General features: G+C 41.3%; 1 long non-coding RNA gene across 1 annotated transcript; it reads left to right on the forward strand.

Annotated features, from left to right (window-relative positions):
• The first annotated feature begins 352 nt into the window (after positions 1-352).
• LOC309393956 lies at positions 353-8,550 on the forward strand. Its single transcript, XR_014175667.1, has 3 exons — positions 353-428; positions 778-979; positions 8,293-8,550. It is a non-coding gene; the product is annotated as an uncharacterized lncRNA (long non-coding RNA).
• Positions 8,551-9,111: the final 561 nt, after the last annotated feature.

Genomic DNA, 9,111 nt, shown 5'->3' on the forward strand with positions numbered 1-9,111 from the left:
GGATTGAAAGCTTGGGTAGGAGAACACAGGTCTTGATGATTGGTCTAAAGTCACCCAGTGGGTTTCATAGCTGAGGCAGGATTTGAACTCACCACCTCTTGCTTTCCAGCCTGGTGCCTTAACCCCTACTAGACCAAACCTTCAAAGGGTGCATTGCTCTCCTAATCGCCTGCAATGTTTCATTTTACTACCTTTACTTACTCTGCAGTGTGCCTTGATAGCAGACTTACTCCTGGGTGTAAGTGTGCCTAGCATTTGACGGTCACCTGGCTTTCGAAAGAGTCTTGAAAAATTGCACAGGAGATGGGTCTCCTGAGGTGGGCCATTTAGGGAACCTCCAAGTCCAGCAGCAGTCTACCTTAATGTTTTGGGATCTAGCAGTTGGAAGGAGCTATGGCAGCTTAGCATGAACCTATGCCTCCAGATAGGTGAGGCCGGTCTATCAGGGCAAAGATGGAAGGGAGCATCCTGCTTCTGCTTTTGCCTTCCAGCCCCAGGAGCCTTCGCAGGCAGTCGCTTTCACGAGAAACTATTTTTGGGTTGAATTTATATTTACCAACAAAGAATTAAAGGGTAACTAGGATTGATCCATTTCAAGCTATTTAACTCTCGTCAGCTAGCCATATTCGAACCTGCACTACTTACATATTGCATAGATGTATTAACCTCTAAGCCACAGGCTCTCCTCGCTTTGTCAGCTAAACCAGGGGAGAGAAGAAGTGCTTTTTTCGGAGATACCTCCATATGTTAACTGTCTTGTTTTCATTTCTCTTTTAGTGTATGGCCTGCGGCCCTGAGAACAGAGGGACCTGCTTCGGGCCCAACATTTGTTGTGTAAAAGGAATGGGCTGTTTTACTGGGACTTGGATGAGTCAGCATTGCCCGGAGGAGAATGATAACCCTTCTCCCTGCGAGGGTAGTAGAACGCCCTGCAGTGGGAATGGGCGATGCGGAGGCCCTGGCATTTGCTGCAATTGGGGTATTTATAGGAGGGAGGAATCAGAGGTGGGGAAGGGGAAATGAAGAGAAAAAGAAATATCAGACACAATGTAAAAAATCTAATTGCACTCATCCTCAGCCAAATGTAATGTTGAGCAGTGCTGAAGCCCTAAAGCATTCTGTTCTCTAACCAGATGCCCTCCAGATGTGTTGGACTTCAACTCCCAGAATTCCTGATAGCCCTGGGAGTTAAAGTTTGAGGCATCTGAAAAGATTTCAGCAACTTAAAAACCATCCTCTTCTCTAAAGGTAGTCCTCGTTTACCAATGGCCTCAGATGGTGACTGTTCACAAAGATGAGGTGATTAAAAATTCATTTCCCAAGCAAGGCAGGCCTTTAGAAGGACAAAAGTCTTCAGAGTGACTCTGATTAAGATCCAGTCAGTTTCAGGCAGCAGCTGCCAGCTGATGGGAGGCTTCTAATCAACTAAGGTGACAAAACTGAGCTTGTTGACTTGCAGTAAGAACTTTTTAAAGATGCACAATCCAGGGAGGAGAGCAGCTCAGAAAAAAAGAGCTTGTTTAAACAGCATTCTGTCTTGTGAGGGAGGAAAAAGAAACAGTTGGACATACGGGGCTGTACCAGAGAAAATTATCTAAATGAGGTGGCAACATGCAGTGATCTTTGCAGCCTCCTTCTCTTTCCGTCTCTCCCTCTCCCTCCCCCACCTCTCTCTCTGTATACATTAAATATATTTTGTTTAATCACTGGGTTGTTGCAACCAACGGCAGTCACTAAATGAGGACTACCTGTATCAGCATTTTTTCTACTGCATGATCAGGTTTCTCAGCTCTCCATAATCATATAAAAGTCCATTAAAAAAAAAAAACTTCCTGTGATAGAAACGGGAGGTGTTTTCTTTGGCCAGGAATTAAAAACAGCCTTACCAACTTCAGTCTTCCTCAGCCTTGACCACTTAAAGATTTGTGGCTTGGGAATTCTGGGAATTGAAGTCCACACATCTTAAAGTGGTCAAGGCTGAGGAACACTGACCGATTCCTAAACCTTTAATTTGCAGAAATCCAGAGGGGAATATTTTCCAATCAATCAGAATAGAGCTGGAAGGGACCTTGGAGGTCTTCTAGTCCAACCCCCTGCTCAAGCAGGAGACCTTATATCATTCCAGACAAATGGTTGTCCAATCTCTTCTTTAAAACCTCCAGTGATGGAGCAGCCACAATTTCTAGTGGCAAACTGTTCCACTGGTTAATTGTCCTCACTGTTAGGGCATTTCTCCTTAATTCCTGGTTGCTTCTCTCCTTAATTTGTTTCCATCCATTGTTTCTTGTCCTGTGTCGCTGCAAGGTTCGCGACACACTTGAGTCCGGATTCGCCTGTCTGGGCTTTCAGGGTTCTCCCTTGGGTGGGAGAACGAGCCCCGGTCCTCACCGGGAATTTGGAGGGTCCACACGTGGACGAAGGCCGCAAATTAAGACACCACACAAAGAGTTAGCTCGAGGTAGGCAAGCACAGAGTGCTTGGAGGATGTAAGCTACATTCCCCCTGACATGTTCTGTACAGACCCTTTTATTAAGCAGTTTCTTTAAGGCGGGGGAGTGAACACATACAAGGAAGTACCTTCAGTAATTTTCCACAAGAAGACAATTAATAGGTATGTAGCAGTTAAGGGGTTTTCAAAAACATCCCTAATAATGCATCGTATACACAGTTAGATATTTGCAGTTAACCAACAACCTATACAAACGCTATGCTAAGCTAGATAAACGGTTAGTTAAATATTGTGGTCAGCAAACATCCTATACACAGTTAGATATTTGCAGTTAACCATCAACCTATGCAAGCATTATGTATGTTAAAGGTCACATTCTCATGGCCTACTTTCGTTTCAGCTTCAACAAGGCCTGAACCAAACTACTGTCATGCATTCACATCTCCTCTGTTTTTGTTTTAAAAGGAGGTCAATATCCCTCCAAGGCTATGCGTTCCTCTAACAGCCCACCCTCCGGTAGGCAGCGAGAAGAACCATTCACCTTATCCGGGAATTGAAGCTCACTTTCTGTATCGGAGTCTGAATCCGAAAATGTTAACAACGGTTGTTTGCAGGTGTCATGCGAGGAGGGTAACAAATTTTGCAATAGGTTTAAATCTTTGCGAGTAGCATCAACTTCTTTATCTATGTCACCCAGGCGAGTACGCAAAAACCTGAGCAGTTTTCCCATAACACAAGGACCAATGATACAAACAATCAAAATCAAAATCAAAGGACCTATAAGGGCTGAAAGCAAAGTTGTAAGCCATGGAGAAAAGTTAAACATTCCTTGATACCATGTGTGAAACTTGGAGCGTTCTGACTCTCTATCTTTCAATCGGGTATTTAATTCTGCCATAGAATCAAGCACAATGCCTGAACTATCAGTATAAAAACAGCATTCTTCTTTTAAAGCTACACATAAGCCGCCCTGTTTTAAAAATAACAAATCCAATCCTCTTCTATTCTGTAAAACAACTTCAGATAGTGAAGTAAGAGAATTCTGGAGAGCAACCATAGATTGAAAAGGTACGGCAGAACCTATGGCCTCATAAAATGGTGGTTGGGGAAAAAAAGGCACATCCAGCACTCCGGATCAGCATTAGGAAAGGCATGACTGTTATTAAGAGCAAAATAGGAGGAAGAAATAAGAGACAATAAGGCTTATTACTTAAAAATATACAGTTAACTACATTAACACATGTTACATTTTTCAGAGGGAGGATCATAAGCAATTAATCCTCAATGAAAGATAGTCTTATAATTCGAACCAATGAAGTGTTGAATTACTGTAGGCAAAATTCAAACAGGATCCAAGCATATAAAAAGCAAATGTTTCATGTACAGTTCAAGTCAGTGTGTGTAATGTTAGTTGCACACATAGATTTTTATTGCAGTCACTGTTCAAATGAGTTTTTTGGTGAGATGACAAAACAAATAAACATAAACAAATGATGACTAATGATGACTAAAAACTTGGCAAAAATGGCAGCACATAAGTTGTCGTGTCGTTGTTTCAGCACTGCTTTGGTGGTTTTTGGTTTTTCATATCACTGGACAGCTGTTTTGGCAAGATCGTATTGGCCACTGTGCTGTCTGTAAAGTCATCTTGGTCATCTCTGGAACTGGATTTGGGAACTGGTACGACAATATTCTTGTCTAGACAAACATCACGTACTAGAATCCATAAAAATCTGTAAAAACAAGCACAGCATATCCTCGTCCCCCTTGCGGGGGAGGCAAACAAACTTTTTAAATCTATTGTGTTACCTATGCCAAATTAGCCAAATTGGGGTACATCAAATTACTAGGTACCCAAAATCCCTCCTTTTTTATATGTTTGAAAAAACAGTCCCTGAAGGACCAATTAACACGTTCCACAATGGCTTAACCCGTGGAATTATAAGGAAAAAACCCCAAAAATTAAAACTGGTGCAATTAGTACAAAATTACAAAAAGGCCAATGAAAAATAGGCCAGGCCATTGTCAGTTTTTTAAAAAAAAGTTTGCCCAAGGCAATAAAGGCTGGAAAAAAAATATGTGGCCAAAAATTAAAAATAGATAATACAATAATAATACAATAGTAGAGTTGGAAAAAACCTTGGAGGTCTTCTAGTCCAACCCCCTAACTAAATAAATGAATTTATTTCTAAGGAGCCAAAAAAAAAAAGAAAACATAGGTGACATCCATTTGCCATAGTGATTAGAGGCCAAATCATAAAAATTAACTTCTTTGTCCCCAGAGGGGGATGCCCCAAAACACTGGGAACAAAATAAAACAATTTGCTTGGCCTGGTTGAGTGGCATATGGCAAAATTGTGCCAGTCCCCAGGCATTTTGATGAGAAAAAAAATAATCAAAAATAAATCTAAAGAAAAAAAAAACATAGTTTCTAAAAAATTAAAAATAAATTGACACACATAATAAAAGTCAGAAATATAGTTAAAAAGCTTATTAAAAAAGATGTGAAAAAATAAAATAGCAAAAAACAATTTTTAGTGTTACAAGAACAACAATATTGCAAGGTAGGAAACTTTCATAAGAGTCCTTATAAACAATTTCATCTTCCATCCAAAAAAAAAAACAGTCTTATGAAAGCAAAGAATTGAGAACAATAGGCAAGCAGAAAAGTCATACAGACCACATAGTCAATTAAAAGACACTAAAAAAAAAAATATTTTGAAAATAAAATAAAAAAATCAAATTTTGGAATAGAAAAAATAATGTTAATAAAATCAGTCCAATTTCTACAAAAAACCCAAGGTTATTAATTTAACTGCCTAAAAAAATGGCAAAACATTTTAAAACGGAGTCTGTTGTCTTTAAAAAAAAACATCAAAAGAATTAGCTGACAAGTTACGCAAACCACAAATGGAATGCTCAAAATCTCATTAATCTTTTGAACTGTGGCAAGGGCACAAAAAAAGAAAAAATAAATCAAATAAAAAACTTTAGATAGCGGCAGACAAAAACAGACAAATCCAAACAAAGATTCCCCAATAGCTGCCATAAATTAATTAGCAAAATAACTCCTTTCAAACAAAAAAGGTTGGAACAAAAAAGACTATAACATTTTATGCAGTCATGCGTTATTAAAACAATCTACAATTCATACAATACAATACAATACAATACAATACAATAACAGAGTTGGAAGGGACCCCAGAGGTCCTTCAATCCAACCCCCTGCCTAGGCAGGAAACCTATACCATCTCAAACAAATAACCATTCAACATCCTCTCAAAGACCTCCAGTGTTGGGCCATTCACAACCCCTGGAGGCAAGCCGTTCCATTGACCAACTGCTCTTAGAGGCATTCACAGATATCACTGGGGCGTTTCATACACACACTTATGGTAAAAATGAGCAAACACTCATTCTCCCCGCTCCTCCTGCTTCCCTCAAAAGAATGACCCAGAAGGAAGAGTGGGTGGGGGGAGGGGGAAATTCACACAGGCAATCACGTGGACCTCTGGAGCCATTCACTTATCACTCCCTGGGGCATGGGAGACACATATTCACATTCATACTGCAATCAAACCTTCATGCTTGCTCATGCCAAACAATTTGGAAATGATAACACACATGCATACACACACATACCATTCTTTATATAAAAGGGAATCAAACTACATTCATACCAACTTTTACCATCAACCTACTCACATTTGCACTACAATCATTAATTTCACATATAAAAATCCCATTTCATTCTTTCTTTATGCAAGGCAGTTATTACAATTATTTCAGGGAGCTGTACATAAGCCAATGAGCTCCATTTTCTATTATTAAAGGATCTCAACTTCCCTCCAGGTCTGGAAATGATCACACACACACACATACATGCACAAATACCATGGCTCGTTCTCCAAGCATGTGAAAACTCAGAGAGCAGTGTATAGATGCACACCTAAGAATTTCTTAACAGATATTACATCAAATTAATCAAGTCCAATTACCTAGGTCTTCCATTCAGACAGGCTTTACCTTTTTGTTACCTGCTAAATTTCTTACTTTTGCTTGAAGTGACCCGGCTGTTCTATCTCCTTAAGCACTAGATAGTTAATGCCTGTCTCTGCCCTGGGGTGTTCGTTTCTAATTTGGATCTGCCAACGGACATTGGCTAATTTTTAAAGATCCAAATTCTATCTTGATATCCCAGCACACGCTGGCATGTTTAAATATCAAGATGTATAAAAACAATGTACAGAGATGTTTGTCCACACATTGTTTGCATTCAGCCAGGGTTCTAGATTGGCTCATGCTGGCATATTTTTAAAGATCCAAGATGTATGGAGACTTTCATTAACACATCATTTGCATCTGGGTGGGGCCCTTGATTCATCTGATGGTGGCCAGAAAATCAGCAAATTTGTTGACAAAATCTAAATCAAAACTGCCTTCTGGAGGCCAGGTTTTTACTTTAGGACTAATAGAGTAGGTTGGTCAGAAAAATGTGCAGAGGGTTTTTACTCAGGTTGAAGGCAAACCTTTAGTAGGAACTTCCTTCATTTCATACATACATACAAGGCAACAAAGGCAGAAAAGGAGCCAGCCCGTGGATCTACGTCAGGAAAGTCAGTAGGAGTTTCAGTAGGAAAAGAAGCAGAAGTCTCCGCCAGGGGAGCGGAGGAAGCGACTGAGACTTTGGGGGCCTCATAAGGAGGTGGTGAAACCTTCGGGGTTTCGTCCGAAGGAGAAGGATTAGGAACAAAAGAAACGGAAGAATCGTCTGAAGGAGAATTAGGATAGAGAGTAAGCGATAGATTTTCGAGAAAGCGGATAGACAGTGATGCTATTAATCTTTTGGAGAGAATTAATACGCTTCACGAGAGCGAAAAGTTCCTCTCAGTGATGAGCAGAAACCTTTGAGCCCGAGGAGCCCATGACTTACGTGTGCACAGTGGCGCGTCCGGCCGGGTAAGTTCACAGGAGTGAAGGAGAGCACACCGCTAGACAACGATCGTGCCCATGAAGACGCCAATACAGGACTGGACGAGCCCCCAGATGTCGCTGCAAGGTTCGCGACACACTTGAGTCCGGATTCGCCTGTCTGGGCCTTCAGGGTTCTCCCTTGGGTGGGAGAACGAGCCCCGGTCCTCACCGGGAATTTGGAGGGTCCACACGTGGACGAAGGCCGCAAATTAAGACACCACACAAAGAGTTAGCTCGAGGTAGGCAAGCACAGAGTGCTTGGAGGATGTAAGCTACATTCCCCCTGACATGTTCTGTACAGACCCTTTTATTAAGCAGTTTCTTTAAGGCGGGGGAGTGAACACATACAAGGAAGTACCTTCAGTAATTTTCCACAAGAAGACAATTAATAGGTATGTAGCAGTTAAGGGGTTTTCAAAAACAACCCTAATAATGCATCGTATACACAGTTAGATATTTGCAGTTAACCAACAACCTATACAAACGCTATGCTAAGCTAGATAAACGGTTAGTTAAATATTGTGGTCAGCAAACATCCTATACACAGTTAGATATTTGCAGTTAACCATCAACCTATGCAAGCATTATGTATGTTAAAGGTCACATTCTCATGGCCTACTTTCGTTTCAGCTTCAACAAGGCCTGAACCAAACTACTGTCATGCATTCACAGTCCTGCCCCCTGGTGCTTGGAAAATAGATTGGCCCCCTCCCCTTTGTGGCAACTCCATGGGTTGTGGACCCTCCTAACCCCACCAGAGTGAGTTGCTGCTAAAATCCCACCAACAAGAGCTAGGAAAAGCCTTGGCCGTCTTCCCTACCTGTCTGGGACTGACTCAACGGGTTCTTCTCCTTCCCATCCCTTTACAGACGTTTGCTTCCACAATCCTTCCTGCATAGAGTAGAATGGCGAGAGAGAACGGACGTCTCTGGAAAGGAATTTGACCGGGCTGGATGATCTCCTTCTCCAACTGGTGGACCTGCCTAACAAGCAGCAACAAGGAAAACCACAAGGTCATTAAGGTGTCGGAGAGATGGCGTTTCGTGGGCATAATGGGCTTAGAACCAAAGTAGCCCTGAGTGACCCAAAGCCTATAATCATTGAAGAATAAAACGTAAATACTTTACCCCAAAACCAGTTCTGGATTAATAAAAGTCTTCTTGCCTCGTATGAGAAATTTGTTTAAGTGTCGTTCATTAAGAGAAGCCTCTGGCAATGTGAAGCGTTATCACAAAACCCTTGAAGGCCACAAAACTCCTAACCTTTCTCTAAAGTAGGGAAATGAAATTCTTTTGTAGATATACAGGTAGTCCTCAACTTACAACCGGTAAGTGACCATTCAAATTTACGACAGATCATCCACTACTTACAACTCTGTTCCAAAGTTCTGACATGACCACATTTTGGGTGTTCGGCACTTGAACCGTATTCCTGTAGTCATGTGACCACAATTTACGAGATCAAGACCTTGGAGGTCTTCTAGTCCATCCTCCTGCTCAAGTTTCTTAAAAGCCTCCAGTAATGGAAGACCCTGGTGGCAAGCTGTTCCACTGATTAATTGTTCTCACTGTCAGGAATTTTTTTCCCTTAGTTCTAAGTTGCTTCTCTCCTTGATTAGTTTCCATCCGTTGCTTCTGGTCCTGCCCTCAGGTGCTTTGGAGAAGAGGATGAGCCCCTCCTCTCTATGG

The sequence above is a fragment of the Natrix helvetica genome (genome assembly GCF_964273705.1).
Source record: "Natrix helvetica genome assembly, chromosome: 5".
Lineage (NCBI taxonomy): Eukaryota > Metazoa > Chordata > Lepidosauria > Squamata > Natricidae > Natrix > Natrix helvetica.